Below are 19,666 nucleotides of genomic sequence, written 5' to 3' on the forward strand. Positions count from 1 at the left end.
CGCTACAGCCACTTTCTCAGCAGAGCCCACCTTGAAGCTGGGGTGGCCGCTGCCGTGGGGATCCTGGCCCCCGCTGACCCCCCCTGGTCCAGACACTGGGTGCCAGGGGGAAGAGGAGCATCCCTGAGGGCACAGCCCCGAGGACGGGGATGCCGACAGGCTCTTGACCTGTTGCTGTGATTGCTGTGGGAGGGAGTGCTCCTGGGGATGCCGATACAGCAGAGCTTGGTTTTATTAATGCCTCCTCTCCCTTGCGATCAGCTGCGAGCTCTTTCCTTCTCCATGGGATGTTGGAAATTGCCGAATCGGGTCTGGGAGTAGAAACCAGCACTTTCTCCTTTGAGATCGCCCTTCCTTGACTTCTGCCTCCTTGATGGTTTTGCTCCCCTGGCTGAGACTGGGGCTCTGACCCTGTTTGCGTAACTAGTTCATCAGCACGGCTTTAAATTCCCTCTCTTCCCTCTTGTTGAGGCTTTATTTAAAAGCGCTTTGACCCAGGCTGTACCTCTCTATTTCATTCCCCGGGAAGATGGGAGTGCAGCCGGGGACCTGCGCACGCTGCTCCGCTCAAAGGGGGAGAGATGGAGAGAGAGAGGGATGAATTAAAACCGGCAGCAGGGAAAACTTTTGCACGTTGCAAGCTGCTGCTTCCGTGCACCCAGGCTGTGACTGCTGTGGTCCCCACTCCTGTCCCCACTTTTGTCCCCCTTCTTGTCCCCCCCTCCTGTCTCCCCCTCTGCCCAGCTGCGAAGGGCTGTAGAGAGCTGGCTGTCTGGAGAACATGTTGGTGTGAAATCTTGCTTGCCTACAGAATATGAGTGTCAAGGGAGTGAATTTTACACTCTCCAGAAGAAACCAAGGGCATTGAGATTTAAGGAATCTGGGGCTGACTTCCAGGCTTAAGATTTTACAAGAAATTGGGGGGGGGAAGCATTGCAGTGATGGTTTGAGAGGTGATTTTCTGAATTAATGCTGCCTTTCTTTTTTTTTTGCTTTATGAACTTTATTTCAGAATTTTTACTTCACTGGGTATTTTGCTTGATTTTATTATCCTTATGCTTGATTTTATTATCCTTATTCCTTTATAATGCGTGTGATTTATTTGACCGTATCTTTGTGTGTAATACACACACACATAAATAGCACAGTTTAAGAACACTTTCATGTATGTGGTGCTCTGTAATGTCCATAGGGGGTGAATAATAAAAATACTGGCACATCCCTAACCAGCGTGATGTGAAACATGCAGTTGGAATATTCACAATCGAGCATGTCTTGGCAGAGGAGCTTGGACATCCAGAAAAGGGTTTGCTCTCTTCAGATTACAAAACTTTTAACAGGTTGTTGTAGCCATTAGAAAAAAGGCGAAAAAAAAAAACCCCAACCAAACCCACAACAAAACCAAGACCCGAATCTGCCAGCTTCACTTCATACTCTTCTGTTTAGACTCACATCGTGGCTGCGCTCTGCAGCGTGCCTGCAAAACATATACGAGGGGGAGAGTTTGCTTTTCGTTTAAAGCAGTGACAGGGAAAGCAGTCTGGCACCCGAAGAGCCGGGAGTGGAATTCCCTTTCAAATGCTGATGTCAAGCTAGTTTCAAGAGTGCCCCGAGAGCAGGTTTTTGCCTGCAAAAGGCAGGTGTTGAGGCTTTTTTTTTTTTCCAAATGTGCTTAAAGGTATTTGCCCTTTTCCCCCTTTCCAGCTTGAAAAGGCTCCTTTGGCTGATTCAGGGCTGGAATGCAGAGCTCGTGCTATTCCTAAATTAAGAGGTTGGCAAGTTTTTTTGTCCCTGATGAGAGGCAGAACGATTGCCCAAATGAAACAGGGAATAAAACTCTGCAAATTCTCCTGCTGTGGCTCCAGCATTGTTTAGTCTTCCACTTAGGTCTGTAAAGCCAATCCTGAAATGGTTGTAGGCGGAAAGTAACATAAACCACCATGTAGCTAGGAAGCAGAGGATGTTGCTCATTGCACAAGAGGCTTTGGGTATTTTGAAGATGTTGGGAATGTTGGAACAAAATAGCAGCAGTCTGTGGAAATCAGGCTGAGAACTTCTACACCACCTCCCCCCTGCCCCCCCCCAGCCTTCCTCTGGGGGAGGCGAGTGCGTGAACTCCCACCGATGGTGGGAGCGAGACAGGCTCAGCACCTCCAGGGATTAGTGCCTCTGAAATAGTTTCGATGCCGCTGGACCACACTGTTTTACAGTTTATTTCAGGTCATCGTGTAACAAACTTTACATGCTGCTGACTGGAACCACCTGAACTGGGGACGGAGGGTTGTTAACTGCGCGCGTGAAGCTCGCCGGGAGTTCATGCCAGTCTTGAGTGTGTGTTTCTTCCTTCAGCACCTCAGTGAGATCAGCGTGTTGTTTTGCAGGTGGACTAAATGATGTGCCCAAAATCTGCCAGGACACAGGGAGCAGCGTGAGGACTGTCTATATGTTGTGTTAGCAGGCTGTGCCCTGGCAGATAACGTCCCAGTCCCTGATAGCCATCTTCTCTCCAAGCAGGTCTAGGGTGGCCCAGGACCAAATGGGTCCTGGAGACACGAAGAGCTTTGAGAGGTGATTTAGGTAGCATTGGGGTCTCTCAACCTTTCCTGTCTCAGCTGGAGGGTGGGGATGCTGCCTTCTGCTTTGGCCATCATGAACTGCGATCAGGCGCTTGCGTGGTCTTGTCCAGCTCTCAGCGGCAATGCCCCTCTCCCCTTCCTCCTTCTGCTGGGTTTAGCTCTCACCTTGTGTCAGAATAGGCTGGTTCAGGAGCTAATCCTGCAGAAAACCCAGCCCCAGGAAACAAGTCAATGGTTTTCTGTCAGATCAATGACCTGAACTGGCCCAAGGTGCAGCAGGGTGCCAGTCCTGCTCCAAGGTGGGAACCTGTGCTAGGAGGTGGAGCGGGGCAGATCTTAGCAATGTCACCAAGTGTCCTAAATTGTCTTGCCTGAGTTATGAGAATAGCTGAAGAACATCTTTTTTTCCTCCTAATGGAGACAAGGTTGTAGGACTGAAACTTGTTCTGAAAAAAAGGGTTCTTGAGCTACTGTTCAAAGCTGACCAGTTAAGGGATTTTTTTTTTTCCCCCCTTTGCCAGTGCGGTTCAGTTGGGTTTGTAGTATTGTTTTATTTTGTTGTTGGGATATTTGTACTAATTCAGTGGGATCTGCCTCAGAACCCACTGCTGGCTATTGAGTCCTGTTTTGGAATCTCACTTCTTTATTAAAACAAATGTTTTTTTTTTTCAGTCCATGCCAGTGCAAAGTAACCTTTCCAAATAGAGAGAGAGCTGTGCAAAGAATGCAGCCCCAGGCAAACTTGAACTTGCAGGGCTGGGGTTGCCTCATTCACCTGGTCAGGGACTCCACTTTGAACTCCCATGATGCAAAAACAGTGTCAAAATAGTTAACTGTTAAAAACGCAGCTCGTTTTAGCATCCAACTAAAATCCTTATTTGGGTAGCCCCAAATGCCACACATCCTTCCTTATGGGTCAAATGTCAAAACCTCCATTTCCCCTTGGCAGGCAGCTGCTAAAAGACAGTTTAATGTATTGCTCCAAAACACAGAAGACTCTGAGGTTGGAGGTAGCATAATATAAGTGGAATTTTAACAGCAACTTGAAAACCATGCCAGTAATGCTATGAGTGCATTTTTCACGTCCACTGAATTGCCAGGAAGACTTCTGCTTTTCTACTGCTTTTATAAGGAAATGAAGCGTCCGTCGTGATCCGCATGTGCGCGTGTGTATCAGTCCTTCCGCCCCCACAACTTCTGACCCCATCAGTCAAGTTGGCCAGATCTAGCACAGCAGCGGAGGTCCTGAAGGCAGTCTCTTGCTAAAAAGCAGGTGAGGGGTAGAGGAGAGCCAGGCTATGAGTGTCCCCCTTGTCCTGTGTTAGATGCCTCTTGAGGCAGAAGCACATGAGCAAGAGGGAGATTAGTTATGAGTGCTGCAACCGGGCGTTCAGCCTGGCTTATGCAACCTTGGGCATTACTAGACACCAGAGAAGCCAACCGCAAGAACCAAAATCCACAGGAGTGTGTTAATATGTCCACAGCCACTACAGCAGCTCTGCCCAGGCTAAACTGAATATCTGCAGAGCTCCTTGTCGTGGAAGAAATTCTTAAAAGTGACAGGAATTAATAACAGCTCTAAGGATGATATATGAATGAAAAAAAAAAAAACAAACCCAAAACCACACAGCTCATCTCTCCTTGCTGCCTCTGGGGCTTTACCTGTAGGTGGACCAGGTCTTCAAGGTCCTTCATGGCAGCTGTGTCTGGTCAAGAGCTAACCTGGTCAGGCCCTGGGCTGGCTGTCATCTTGCAGTGTTAAGACAAGAAATAACACCTTTGTGGACCAGCTGCTTGAAAATAACGCTACCCACCACCCCAGTCCCACTTGAGTTTGCTGGGGGGGGGGTGTGATGGTGGTGTGAAAATGGTGGCTTGGAGGGAAGGGGAAGCCTGGGAAGATTTCAAGGCTCTGGCCCAGAGGAGAAATGTGTTTTCATGCTGTCCCTTGGCAAATGATCCGTTTCCTTCTTGCCCTTTGCAGTTGTTTCCTTTCCTCTGGGTTTCAGGCTCATACTCGCTGAGCATGGTATTTGTCAAGGGAACAGCAAGAAGCCCCGTCTGTGAGAAAGTCCATGTCGTTTGTTTTATCCACATCCAGGAATTGAGCCGAGATAAACAATTCAGGAGGCAAAACAGTGAAAACTGGAATGCGAGAGGTGTGTTTGTGTATGGCTGCGTACTAGACCTGGCTGCAATATTAGCTGGGGCTAATTTATCTGCCCGCTGAGTGGCTGTTGCTGTTACCCACAAACACGACAGGATTTGCGAAGATGGTGTTTCATCCCAGTGGCCAGCAGTACTCCTGTACCTGTTTTTCCTGGTCGCGTCTTCAGCACTAGGGACCTGGGAGGAACAGCAGTTTCCCTGGTGGATTTTTTGCATTTCTGCTTGGATTGGGCAATGCCAGCTTTCTGAGCGTGGTTGCAGCTGCCTTCCCTGCTGGGGCTCCGATTCCTTCGGGGAAGGTCTTTTGCTTTAGGCAGACAGGGTAAGAGGAAGGCCAAAGTAAAATGTAAAGTTGCTTTTAAGGGATTTCTGTTACAGTAGGAGGGCTGAGCTTGGTGGTGTACTGAGTTTCCAGGTGTAAGAATTCCTGGTTTCTTTCCTTGTATCAGGGTGAAATATGTAACTTTAGTCCAATGGCTGCTTAGCAGACCCCTTCCGTATCAGAGGGATGCAAACCCGCTGTCATTGCGTGCACTTCCACTATCGCTTCCCCCCATCTTCACCCCTGGCTCTTCCTTGGGGAGGTGCTGCCTAAATCAGTGCATGTGTGACCACTTCTGAGGGTGTCATTTAGCAGCGCATATCGAACACGTTGGGCTTGGCTTTCCAACACATCCTTGCTGACCATTTGCATCTCCCAGAAGAGGCAGGTTTGTCCTGTCCTCAGTGGAAGAGCGAGGCTTCACGAGATGGCATTAGCCTTGTGGAGAAAGCTGCGTTAGTGCCCTGTGTCTGCCTGGGGGGGGGGAGCTGTGTTACATGTCCCTTTGCTGGGTGCCATGCAGCAACATGCTGCTTCGTAGGTCCCGAGTGTGCTATGGGATCTGGAGGCTAACCATGGTGCGTGCTCCTGGTGTGGACTCAGGAGAGGAGGAAAAATCCTTGCTGGGGGTCCTAACATCTTGTGCAGCTTATTCTTGGCTGCCTTTCATCCCTGCTGAGCTGATCTTGTGGCAGTTGTGCCCCATTTCCTCCCTGTCCTTGTGCACATCCTCACGGTCCATCATACAGGTCGTCGTCCTTATCTGGACCTCAGGTGAGCCATAATGGGGAGTTAACCCAACCAAATCTTCACTGTTCTTGAAGGATAGGTTTTCTGCCAGCTTACCAGATTGCAGATCCAGTCTTACTACTATTTCCAGAAAGACAAACTACCTTCAGCAGATTGAGTTTTTGACTGAAACATCCTTGCACACCTTCAGCAGTCACTGCCAGCAAGCTAGGAGGTGTTTCTCATTCATGAACTGGCCAAGTGTGACCTCATTAAACATGTGAGTTGACATCTCATTACAAGCAAACGTGATGTGGTGGTTATCCTGGGCAAAGGCTTAAGAGAAAGGGGTTGGTGCACACTTACCAGAGCTTTGCTGCAGCCCTGCGTTTGACAGCTTGTTGTAACTGCGTTATTGATTGTCTTCTCTTCAGTGTTTTGCCCCACGCGTAATTCAGCTAGATACCAGTGGGAAGAGAAAGTCTCTTGCTGCATCAGCTTATGGTAGAAATAAATTGTTTTAGAAAGGAAAGGGTCAGCAATCACGTGCTTTTCTTACGGACTGGAATACTGGGAAACATCAGGTCACTTTTATAAGCCTTAAACTATCCTTTGACATTGCAGCTTTTATTCTGAAGAAAGCTGCACTGTGCCTCTTGGCTGGTAAGGGAACAAGTTCACTGCCTGGTGCTCTCTGTAGTCAAAGATCCCATTAATTCTGCCGGCCGCGAGGAACGATTTCTTGGTATTTCATTCTGGACTGTAATTGAGAGTGACACAAAGCGCTGGTGGGAATTGGACTGTGTTGAAATCCCTGCTTTTCCTTACAATTTTCTGCAGATAAAACAACTCAGGTGGGATGAGGGGATTTCTAATGCTCTGCCCTTGAAATTAATAACATCTCCAACACCTTACTGACTGGAGGTGAGATTAGAGAGGAATTTTTGTGCCTCCTCGCAGCTTGTCTTTGTAGCCAGGTGATGCAGGGTACGTGCAACAGTCACATGCTGTTGGAGTCACTCACATGGCGTTGTCTGTGGGAGAGTCCTGGAGTCCTGTAATGTCGGGAAATTTCACAGAATCACAGAATTTTCAGAGTTGGAAGGGACCTCTAGAGATCATCTACTCCAACTCCCCTGCTAAAGCAGGATTGCCCAGAGCACATTACTCAGGACTGCATCCAGGCGGGTTTTGAAAATCTCCAGAGAAGGGGACTCCACAACCTCCCTGGGCAGCCTGTGCCACTGCTCTGTCACCCGAACTGTAAAGAAGTTTTTTCATGTGTTGGAACGGAACTTCCTATGTTCCAACTTGCACCCATTGCCCCTTGTCCTGTCACTGGGAACCACACACAAGAGTGTGGCTCCATCCTCCTTCAACCCACCCTTTAGATATTTGTAAGTAGTAATAAGGTCTCCCCTCAGCCTTCTCTTCTCCAGGCTAAAGAGTCCCAGCTCTCTCAGCCTTTCTTCATAAGGGAGATGCTCCAATCCCTCAATCATCTTGGTTGCCCTAGTGAAGCCTTACCCAGTATTTCTGCTCAAGACCACGGCAAGATTTCCCTGTAAGATCTTGCTTTTCAGACTTCAGCCAGGGCAGTCTGTTCTCAGCTCTTCTGGCTAGTTGTAGAAGATCCAATCCATGCTAACGGACTTCTCTTGGCTACGTGAGGAGGTTGTCTGATACTCTTCCCATATTTTCCTCTTGCTGTTTTAAAACTAGAAAAGGATGGGCACGTAATGTCCACAGCCGAGGAGTGCTTGCTGTTCAGTCTGGGGGGACTGGTGGGTGCAGTGAGTTGTTGAAGGCAATTTTGTGCTTTTGGGTGTCCTCCAAGACATTTTTGGTACCTCCAAAGATCAGGTGTGTGTCTAGCAGTGTAGCCTGTCTCCTATAGGGTAGGGAGTGCCCTTTGGTTTGGAAGTCCCAAATTTTGCTCTTGAGGGGAGCAGGACAGATCCTGAGCAGCCCCAGTGAAGGCAGAAGAGCAGAAGCAGTGAAAATGGCCAGAATCTGACCTTTTTCCGCATCTGGAAAGTTGCTCGGGGGTCATTTTCTGTTTGAATCCAGGAGGTTCTGTCTGCGGCACTCAACGTGCTGTTGGGCTGCGAGCTGCGCTGGGGGAGATGCAGGTTTTGCGACCGGCGCGATGGCAGCCCTCCCACGCAGCCCATGTGGAAACGCTCGTCTCCCGTTGCTTTCAGCGGGTGAGCAGCTTGCCTCCATCTGGTGCTGTTTCATCTGGCACTTCAAAAGCAAGCAGCAATGGGGAGAGGAACCCAGGTTAAGCGAAGAGGAATGGCATGAGGAGGAAGAGCAGGAGGGGTGGCCGGTGTGGGGCTTCATCCTCCCGCTCCATTGGAGCCCAGGGCTGGTGCTGGGGCTCTGCCCCGTAGCCCTGGCAGGGCTGTGGAGCTACTGAGGCTGTGGATAATGGGGGATGCCTGGTTTGGGGATTCCTTAAGGTGCCTGGTTTGTGTCTTCTGTGTCCTGGCCACCATGCGAGTTGAGTGGGGGGTTGTAGGGTCTGGGTGGTTGGCCACCATGGTGTTTCTGCTTGCAGTGAGGCTAATCCAGCAGCCCCAGGGCTTTCTGTGGCTGTTTTCTGTTTCTCCTGGTCCTTCTTGCTCAACCTGCAGTGCCAATTCCAGGTACGTTGGTGAATTGTCTTGCATCTTGGGGACACTTGTCAGGGGTACTGCAATCCACTCTCAACACTATAGCTGGTTTGCTCTTTTAGGCTTGCAGCTGAACCAGTGCAAGGAAAATGCTGAGTGATAACACTATAACAACTCTTACCACTGCTTTCTCAAGGTTGGAAGGACTGCTACAGGCTCCATCCCAGGCTTTGGCAAGGCATCTCTTAGTCCAACTGGTCAAGGATAACATTGCTGTGGTGGAACCTTCTCCCTGTTTGCACTACTGGGCTCCAACAGCCATTCTTTTTCTAGCACAGTACCCACCACTAACCAAGGGCCATGAGTTTGATATGATCCCTGATGTGTAGAGGGCACTTTCCATTCTTCTGAGAATCATATGAACTGGATTGATGTAAGGGCAGGGAAGTCACTGCAGCACCATCTTGATCTGACTGTGGTGTGAATGGACAGGTAAATCATCTGCCATGATGGAAACTGGAATGAGGAGGCCTAAAGCAATGGGTTGCCATGGTAGGGGACCTTTTCCTTTGGCCACAGTGAACAGTGCTGCCTCCATGGCTTGTGCAGAGATGATTTGGGGAGGATTTTGTTTAGACTGTTAGAAAGCCAGGTTGCTACAGATAGTCCATTACACAGGACATTTGGGGCAGAAGGTCTGGATTTCAGGGAATATGGCCATTCCTGGGACTGGATGGTGGGACAGCACTAGAGGTAGTATTTTGAGGATAACCTTCTAACCCATCACTTAATTTAAAGAGCAGTCCAGAATTAAGAGGGAAAAAATGAGACTATGGCAAAATGGTGCCTTCTTACACAATAGGTCGGCTCCCTGTGGGTATTCTGAGTAATTTTGTTGTTGTTGATTTTAGTGACTAAAATAAGTTTATTCCATGCTTTTTTTTTTTTTTTTTTTTTTTTCCCTGCCAGGCCCCGCAGACCCTGTCACCCCCAGCTCACAGGCAGAGAGAGAGATTCCATTAATTCTTGTGCATTATTGAGGGATTTTGGTTGATGAGATTCTTGCCTGGAATTTTTCTGTGGAGGAGCCCAGCTTCCCACTGCCTGCAGATGGGACTTGAAGAGCTCAGCCTCCTACCATGCCCGGCTGGGTGGTGGGAATACAACTTCTGATGCCTCCGGGACAAATTTGGTATCTTGCTTCCTTCAGGGCACCTGTCACTGAGAGCATCACCAAGGCTGGGCAGGTAGAAACAGTTGGTGTGCAGAGCTTGGAATAATGCCGAAATGCCTTATTAGGGCTGATTTTGGAGGTGTAGACCTCTGTGCACATGCTTGTTCTGGGGGCACTGGGAGGAATTTGGCATGGAGCCCTCTGAGGCAACTGTCTTGTTTAGTAAAACTCAGGCTGTGGGAGTCGGTGTGAGGAAATAACAACATCCACTTTGGTTTCTGCAGTCTCTGTCCCGGGGGCCGGTCGGGTGTTGCAGGAGGCCACAGGAATCCTGCTTGTGACCACAGCCAGATTAATGGCCATTTTGGCAGCTTTTCAGGAGTGAGGAATTTGGCCACTTTCACAATAATGGCTAGAAATTCCACATGAATTAATTAGTTTTATTATGGGACATGTCCTTCCTGCTCCTCCAGGGCTGCCTGAAACACTGAACTCATTACATGAAGAAATGAAAATAGTACTAAAAATAAGAACTGGTATCCCAAGCCTTTGTGAGGAAACATGCAGAGTATACCGACATCCTCCACCAGACGTGCTTTCCAAGCTGTGGCTTTTGGCCAGATGAGATCTAAACCCAAATTTTAGATCAGTTGCAGCCACTAAAACACCCCAGCCTGCTCCACGAGGGTGTCTTCTTTCAGCCTCCTGGCCCCTGCTCAGCTTAAGACTTTCATCTAGGCTTCTTAATGACTCCCAGAGTTTCAGTGTGATGTAGTGTTCAGGTCTGATCCTTGGATGTTGCACAGTGGAGGCCACACACCTTCAGACTCCTCTCCCCATAGGATGGGTTTCCATAGCGCTCTTCCTACCTTGCGAGGACACTGTTTGCTTCTCTGGTAGTAAAGTGCTTGGAAATACCCTTGGGAAAGGGTGCTCTGCATATGAGTTTTGGTCAAGGGTATGCCATAAAAATGACAGCATGGGACTTTGGAAAAGTCTGTTCGAGAGTAGTCAGAATAACGTTAGATTGAGTAAATATTTTGGGAGCCCAGAGCTGATAACTTTCCCTTGCTTACGTCTGTGGGGGGTCAGCCTGTAGAAACTTACTGCCTCTCACGTGGCTTTTAAACAAAGGTTGTCCATGGACTCGGTGTGCTTTTATTTTAATCCCTTTTTAGAAGAGCTGATGTTGTCTCGAGATACGCCTGCTGGTAAGGGGCAGGTGTGCAAAATGCACACTACTTGCTGGTCATTTCAGTGTTTGCTTTATGAATATTGCTTCAGAAACTTGTGTTTGGACAGGGAGTTCTCCTTTTGAGTGTAACCCCTCCTTTCTGCTCAACACCACCTTTGTGAACCAGGGCTTGACTTATTTGCTTTTTCTTTTCCCCCTTGTTTTGGATGAAGTGAGTTCAACATGGCAAAGCTGACCAGGGAGGTGGTGAAGTTCCTGCAGGTCCTACTGCACAAAGCGTGGTTTGGGTGGTGCTCAGCTCTCTTGGGACCTGTGACCCTCGTCCTACAGGGACTAAGGCCAGCTGAACTGACAAAGGGCTGAAACACAAAATTTTCAGCATTATCAAAATGTGCCTCATAAGAAAGAGTGAAAAATGATAATGCAGACATACATTCTTCTAATCTCAGACAGCTGGAAAGCTTCCATCTTTCTAGTAATGTTTGTTATTGATTTCAGTCACTGCTTTCCTCCATTTTTCTGTTTATTCTTTTTATCAGGCTGGTTTCAAGGATTTGTTACCTTAACCCTGACCTTTGCAAATTCAAACCATGCTGAAAGTGCTGGGGCAGTGCAGATACGACCGGGCAGCAGATCAACCTGTCCAAAGGTCCATCAAGCCCATAATGCTGCCTTAGGTGGTACCCAGCAGTGCACAAATTGGATATTGATGAAAAAAGTGTGGAGTGAGCCTTGCGAGGTGGGAACAGTGCTATAGAAACCCATCACGCGCTGACACCGCTCAGCCCACGGTGATTTCCAAAGGGAAATTTCAGGGATTTCCCAAGCACAGCCTGGTCTGCCAGCTGCTCACAGAGGTACCTTCCTTGCTGTGTGAGCTGCCCTCCTGACTTCTAGCAGTGGGGATTCAAGCGCTGGGGGAGGCAAGCAAACCCTTGTCTGTGTACATCACTGTGGGGTCTTGAGGCTTCGGGGTAGGAAGATCTCCATGTACCAGACCAATTTGGGGTTGCTCTTACAAATACAGCTTGCTGCCTGTTCCTGTCTCCTGCCGTCTCGTGCATCTGGGAACGACAGCCATGGCGAGAAGGGAGGTCCCATCACTTGGGCTGTGCCCAGTGGAAGCACAACCCTGCCCGGGTCTGTTTTTTCCCTGAGTTACGTTCTAGGAGAGTTCAGCCTCTGCATTGTGGTTGTTGCCAGAGTACTGTCCCTTTGACCTGATCTGCCCTAGCAGAGCTGAAATGTCCCAGCTGACCTAAAACACTGCTTGCGATTGAAATGCAGTGGCCCCCTATAAATATTTGGCTGAGCCTTGTTTGGTAGTGGTTTTTTTTTCCAGTGGTTCTCTTTTATTTTCCCTACCTATGCAGGGATAGTCAACGGAATACATATCCCCTCCATGGCATCCTGTGATGAAGCTGCGTTTTTGGCAGTTAAATTACGCATCTTGCTTGTCTCCCATCATCATTACCCATGCTCAAGACTGACATCAAGATCAGCGTTGAGTGTGTGAACGCTCCTGTGGGAATGTTTACAACCCACTGCAGGCTGCCCACTGCCATAGAAATTACATCCTGAGAAGCTCTGCAGAGTCTGCAGTAAGCTTTTGCAGCTCCTGTCTTGAGGTAGTGGACTCCCGTCAGATTTACGAAAATCTTTAATGGGGGAGGTTGCCAAAAGTTTGCCGAAGAAAGAGCTGTGAATGGGAGGGACTTCAGGCTGTGTGGCAGAAAATCGCCTGCAATGCAAGATGGCAATTGGTGCCGTAACACAACGAAGAAGGTGAGCAGCCAGCAGACCGGGCTGCGCTTTGGGAATCCCTGAAATGGTGGGTGTCAGCAGCGTGACCCGCGCTGAGCTGACTGCCTGACGGCGGTACCTGGGGCATGTTGGGCAAGGTGTGCAGTCAGCCCTGTACTGGAGTAACCCCACCATGGGTTGCTCTCTTCTCTCTCCAACCATGGAAGCATGCACGGTGCCTGGAGGGCTCGCAGCCACAGCCAGGCAGGGACTGGGACACGGTGGGTCAGATACTGTCCCCGTGATGGAGCTGGGGACTTCGGCTAGGGTTGCTAGCTTCGTTGCAGGAGCAATGCCATGAGGTAGGGTCACTCGCCATCACAGCCCAATGTGGTGCAAATGCAGTTTCCCCATCACGAGGGTGCTGAACGGCTGCATTTGAGAGGCGCTGTTAGTGCCCCTCCACTCCTAACCCGTCCTCATGCGGTGCAGGGGCTGGTGCAGTGCAGCGCTGCCGTCGTGTCCTGGCTTGCACGGTGCAGGGAGAGCGGGGCTCTGCTGTTTTGGGCTGGTGAGTCAACCCTTTAGGCCAGGGTTGCAGGTTTGCCCTTTTTCCAGCTAGACACATGCATCTGTTTTGAGGCAGCCAAGGCACAGAGCGGGCGAGACTGAACCTCCCCAAAAACCCTGCAGCTCCCCAAGGAGCCGGCACGGGGACCTCGGAGCGGGTTTAGACACCAAAGTTTGGGCAAACACATGTTGCAACACTGCCCAGAGAGACTTCTATCCAGAGGCTTTCCTGCAGAGAGAGGTACCTGGGAAGCAGAAATAGCAAGTGACTAAACGTCACGGTTACATTCCTGCCATCTGAAAAGAACTCCCTATTTTCTTTTGGCTGCGAAAATTAACTTCCCTTTTCTCCTCCCCGAGCGGGCGAGCTGGCTCCCAGTGGCCGTGCCCTTGTGGCGGATACACAGGACGGTCCAGGTCAGGCTGAAAGGAAAACTCTCCTACTGGGGGCTTTTCACTGCTGTGTTCCTTTCTAAAGAAAACGTGCAGGACTTTTCCTGGCCCTTGTGAAGGCCAAGATGCAGGTCCGTAGCTGGAATAGGGTAAGACTGGCCTCATTCGGGATCTTATCTGGGTTTTGAGCCACTCGCTTCCCTCCTGCATCTCCTGTCCCGATATCTGAGCTGTGTGGGGTTGGGGCTGGCATCCGGCTGTTTGTTATTTGTATAATTAATCACATCCCTCCACGACTGTGGTTCTGCTGCCCCCAGGCACAGCCTGGCTGTGGGCACCTGCCTTTGGCCTCTGTGGCGCTGTGAAAGCTTCATCAGGCAGTCAAGGAAGCTGAGGCAGGTGCTGCTGGGTGTGTTGTTCTTGGGGATACTTACCCTTTGGAAGACCCCGTGATGGGATCCTATCTCAGGAGAGCAAGTTTCTTAGGCTGAACAGCCTGCGAGTTGCTCCAGTGACGAACACTACAGAAACCATGATGGTGTGCTGCGTGTCGCCCAGTTTGAAGATGCCAGGGTGCAGAAAACATTGAAAAGGCTCCAATGCAAAATCCCCTGGGATTTTTTTTGGAGTTTATTTTCATATTCTTTTCCAATAGCAGAAGCCTGGACTTTTGTGGGATGAGAGCGCGACAGGTAAGGAATGATCCAGTAGCTGCTGCACTCAGGAAAAGTCAAGAGCTTGGTCCTGATTTGCAAAAGGCTTTTGAGGGCCCTCTGGGATCTCCTTGGTGCCAAGAAGAAAATATGCACCATTATACCCATTCTGACTACATACATTCCGGCCAGGGTGTTCATCACAGCCCCTCTTACCTTCTTCCTTTGCTGCTGTTTGTTTCCTTAGAGCCCTGTACATTTTTCCCATTGCTTTTTTTTTTTTTCTTGGTCAGCAGGTTTATTTTTTTTTCCTTCTATGAAGTGCTGCGCTCTCTTTCTTCCTCTTGTTTTCTCTTGCTGCGTTTCTGCCAGCCTCACCTTCTCTCCCCGTGCCTGCTCTCACATTTGCTTTGCGTGTTTCCAGCGGGGTGCTAGCAGCAGGCTCATTTTGACCTGTCTGGCTCGGTGAAGACCTGCTGAAACCTGCTGTTGCTCCAGAGAAAGGAGAGAAGCCGTCAGGGGCTATCCCGCCGGGGTGGGAGGATCAGGCGCGGAGCTCTGCGTGAGCACGTCTGGGAGCTGTGGAGGTGACACGCTCTGGGTTTGGAGGATAGTGGAGTCCACATGTTGGTTCCTGCTTGGGGCTGATCATTTCAGTTTGGCTGCCAGACCATTAAAAACAAAAAGAAAAGACAAAAGAGCAAAATCTAGGGTTTTATTCAGGTAACTTTGAAATACTGGCATTTCTCCTTGGAAGCACAAAGGAAGCTCAAAACAAGCTTGCAGAGATGTTGAGTGAGACCACCAGCAAAAAAAGTTCCGCATTTGAAAGAAAGCAAAAGGAATGAGTAGCCACACTCTCAAAAGTGGCCCTGAAGAGCACGCTACCAGTTTACCCAGGGACCCAGGATGTGTGAAAAGTGGCCCCAAAATCTTCTTTTGCCGGAGATGTGAACGCAGGCTATTTGGGCTCCTGCACTGTAGCACTCGGGTCTTTCCAAACAATGACATTTCAGTTCACCTAAGCAGCTGGTGGTGTCTGGGGGAGAGACTGGAGGAGCGCAGCGATCCCGCTTGGCTTGGTGAGCCTCCAGGATCTCTGACTCAGTGGGTGTGGAAGAGTTTAGTCCCAAATGGCCAGGCTCTTGATGGCTTGTGTTTTCATTGCTCTTCCAGTTCTTGCTGAAATTGTGCCATAAAGGTACCTCCTTGGTGGAGTTGCTGGTACACAGGCTCCGCTCCACCCAGCCGGCCCCAGTACTGACCAGTTTTCTATTTCTTTTCCTTCTAAAAGCACCAAAAGGAAGCCTTGGGTTTGACCATAGCAAACCTTTTTGACTTGGTTGCTGTTATAGCTGTGATTAAACCCAAACCAAACCAAAACCTGGAACATTTTCTGTATGTCCAGTTTTGCTTCCTTTTTTCCCAGGTCATCAGCCAAACCAAAAGGCCCCAAACAGACCCCAGGTGTTTGCACAGTCCTGGTTTTCATGCAAACGCACAGTTGCTTTTTAAAAATGCGTGCAAGAATTTGAACTACTTTGGAGTCTTCGTACTTGCTCTCTTTCTCAAGGGTATTTGGAGAGAGCTTCACTTCTCTGTTGCAGCTGTACTGAGATGTTGTAGTCCTGTCTCCCTCCTTCCAAGATGGGGCAAGGAGAAGGCCATCAAGAAGTTACGGAGAGCACAGTATGACTGTGAACCCGCGTGGCCCTTGGAGGTGTTGGGGCAAAGTGCTACAACGAGGTTTTCCTGGGGGTATCATTGACCCTCCAGATGGGTTAAACGTCTGTATCTGTAGCCACCCCTTTCCCCCCACCTCTTGCAAGCTGAATGGGGCTTTCCTGGAAGCCCATCCCAAAGCTGGGGCTGGTGGCTGGCTGTCACGTAGAGCGATGCAAATCCAGCGCCTGGACTGCACTTGGACTGGTGCTCGTCCAGTTTCCAGAGGGTGGGGGGGGGCAACTCCGCAAGGAAAGTTTTCCCAGGTTTCAGCGAGTTGAGTGACCATCAGGGCACGTGGTGAGAAGGAAGTGGACTGTCATCTCTTAGCCTTTTTTTTTCTTTTTTTTTTTTCCCCGGTTACCTGGGGCGCTGTCTGTCTCCTCAGCATGCAAATTCCTCTCTGCTTTGCATCGCCCGTAATTCAAACCCGTGCAAATTGCTTTCCTCCGCCACCGATACCCGTTTTCTGACTTAGCGTTTCTTCTGTCGTTGAGTTTTGGCCTTCACCCTTTGAGGGCTGGCACCCACTGAACCCAGCTGAGAATGTGGCCCTTTGTGCCGGAGCTGTTTGCGGGAGCCGGGGAGCTTTGCCTTCCCCGCTGTGAGCCTTTTTGGCTGGGGAACGCGTGCCCTTTTCTGGTGGGGAGGGATTTAGGGGTGAGGGGGAGGTGAGAGCGCTCCTTGTGCTGGAAGAAAAATGATGAATGACTCTCTTGTGCTTCTGAACAAAACCAGGAAATCAGGAGGGGGGGGGAGGCAAAAAAGGAGGAAATGAGAAACAGTAAAGAGGCCTCCCCCGCCTTCATATAAGCAATCACTCCACAGCATCTGGAGCCCAGTAAAAGGGCCGTTCCCAGGAGACCTCGCACTCGCCAGCCACACAGATCTCCTTTATTGCAAACTCCGGGGGCTTGCACCTCCACCTCCCCTGTGCCGCCTCAGAGGGCCCCGCACCCAAATATGGCTTAACTGAGGGCAAACCAAAGCTGGGTTTTCCATGGCTGTCGGCACCGGAGATGCGCGTGTCCGGCTGGGCTGGCAGGCTGCGGTCTGGATCTGGCCCGAGGACATGGTTGCGTTGCTGTCGAACCAGCCAGAGCAGCCGACGGGGTGTTTGGGCTGGCACGCTGCCTCACGGCGGCAGGGCCCACGGTACCTTCGCTGGCGTCATGCTACAGCAGTGCATCCGATGGGATACTCCGTCCGGCGTGAAGTCTGCTGGAGGGGAGTCACCCCTCCTGCCCACTCCCCCGAAGTTGTTTTGGACACATTAGATGCAGCAGGGATGAGCGTGGAGTGGGTCACTGGGCATCATGGTTTGAGTCTCATTTTAAGCACCCTCAGGATGGAGTTAGCATCTCGAGAAGCCCTGACATAAGCTACTTAGTTAAAATGATGTGGGAATACGTAACTCTGGTGGGGCTGGAGTTGATGACATTCCAACGCAAGCCATGGCTGATGAGGTGTCCATGCAGAGAATGGTCCAGCAAAGCTCTGCTGTGGCTTGTTCCAACGTAGCCACATCCACCTCCATCCCTGTTAGGCTTTCGAAGCACACTGTGGCTTGGTGGCTCACTCTGAAGAAGCTCCTTTGCTGTTGGTTAAAAATCTTATCTGTTAGGGACCTTAACAGGCCAAACTCTTCCTCGGTGTAACCACACTGATGTTCCTGCTTTACTTGTTGTGGAAGGGGCTTGTTGGCAGTGGGAAAGCTGTTTCTGAGCGTAACTTTAAAAACATAATGCTGGTTTCAGAAATAGAGACCCTGCGAGGTGAGCGGCTCTCACCCATTTCCAGCTGGAGATGATCATGGCTGAAGCAGCTGAGCATCCTCATCCCAGCCCAAACACCCGGTACTAATTTGGTTGTAGCCAAATCCCCCTGTTGTCTCCATCAAGTCCCACCTGAATTTAAATGTTAGGCGGGGATGAGCAGGGAGGATGGCTGTTTGTTTCTCCTTCCCGGGCTGAGAGGAGCTCTTCCTCTGTATGTAAGCTGTTAGGTGTGGTTTACCAACTGTTGTCCTTTGGTATAAGGATGATGAGTGTTCCTGATATGGCATTTGGGTCCTGCTTGGGGATTTTCAGTATTTGGGGCTCTGTAGCAGAATTGTCAGTAACAGCAGTAATGCAGATACTGTGGGCCCTCTGTGCTTATGGATGCTTTTACTTCTTATATCCAGAGACTATATTTTCAGCCAGGATTTATCACAATGCTTGCTCGCCTGCTTGTGTTACCCCACTTTCCTTCTTAGAAATCTGGAGGATATGGCACCTGGCTGAAAAATACATTCGTGTATTGTTTCTTCTTGTGAAAAAGGTCAGTCTAAATCGCTGCCTTGGATATTTGCAGCTGCTTTTGAAGTCCTCTCTTATAACCTTGTGAGCAGAAGGGATCCTCATCCTATTTCACAAATGCAGGGTCCTCAATGTGCAGCTCGGCATGGTGTGCTCTCAAAGAAGCTTCCTCTCAAGGGGCTGGGAAGAGGGATGGTGGGCCTTGTGGAAGGGGTTGTGATGCTCATGCGGAGGAAAGGCAGAACACCCTAATTTCAGAGTCACAGACAACCTGCTGTTGTGGGGAAAGACAGTGAATAAAATAATGTTGCGTTCTCGCAAAGTGGTATCTTCAAGTTTTTCCCTAACTAGTTAATGGTGGGGTTGGAGGCAATGCTTGGGGTTTGGGCTGTGCAGCTGGGCTCAAGAGGAAAAGCAGCATTGCTCTTGAGTTTCGAGCAGCTCCCAGGGTTGCTCAGTCTCTGGAGGTGGTGTGCTAAGAGGGATGGCATTTTAAAAAAAAAAAACAAAAAACAAACAACTCAATTCTTCTGCCCACAAGGTAGCACCTTCCTGAACTTACTCTATCTCTCTCCTTGTGTCTTCTGCTCTGTGTGCTCAAGGAGGGTTGTGGGAAGCCAGGCAGTGCCTCCACTCTTTCTGCTGCCTGTGTGAACCCCTGGGTCAGCTTTGGGGTGACCCCTGAATTGCACAAATTTGGGGACAGTGATCAGAAAAGCCCTGCCTGCGAGGTCTGAGCTGTGCCACTGTGGTCTCCTTAGCTGGAGAGTAGTGGTGTGCGTGGCAGGCGGTGAGGCTAAGCTAAGTTTTGTGTTTGATTTGGTCAGGGGCTGGGCTGGGAGCTGGGTATTTCTTTACAGCAGTTGTTAAGATGCATGGGGAAAATACAGGGCTTTCTCCTTGTGCCAGCAGTGCCCATAGGAGTCTGGTGAGGCATGTCTGGTCCTTAAAGGAGGGCAGCTAATGGTTTCCCCTGTGCCTCCTTTTGGGTTTATACCAGCAATGCTTTTAAAGCAGGATTGTTGGGTGGCCAGGGAGGGGGATGTGCTGAGTCAGCACTCGTTGCTTCCATGTGTCAGACCCTGGGCAGGGATGGGAAGTTTTGGGAAAGCTCTTGACCGTCACTGCCTCCTCCGCTGGCAACCCTTGTGCAAGGGGGACCATGCGCTCTCGTTAGTGCTGGCACAAACGGGTGGCATTTGAGCCTGGTGAGTTTACTTTCTCTGAAAGTCACTTGATCGGAAACCCTGGGCGGGCTGGCGGATGACTGATGCATTTTGATCCCGAGCCCTTCAAATTAGCTGGGCCCACTCAAAGGGAGAGAAATCTCTGGGCTTGTCTTCCTTGGGAAAAGCTCCTGAGGGAAGTCTGACTCCTCTGTGGTTTCCATAACGCCATGCTGAGGTGTCTGTGCATCCTGATGTCTTACTAATTTGCCAGTGATGATTTTTTTTTTTTTTGAGTTATTTTTAACAGGCGCATTGTGCAACTAATGGGCTTTT

This window comes from Charadrius vociferus, unplaced genomic scaffold (genome assembly GCF_000708025.1).
Source record: "Charadrius vociferus isolate BGI_N301 unplaced genomic scaffold, ASM70802v2 scaffold385, whole genome shotgun sequence".
Classification (NCBI taxonomy): Eukaryota; Metazoa; Chordata; class Aves; order Charadriiformes; family Charadriidae; genus Charadrius; species Charadrius vociferus.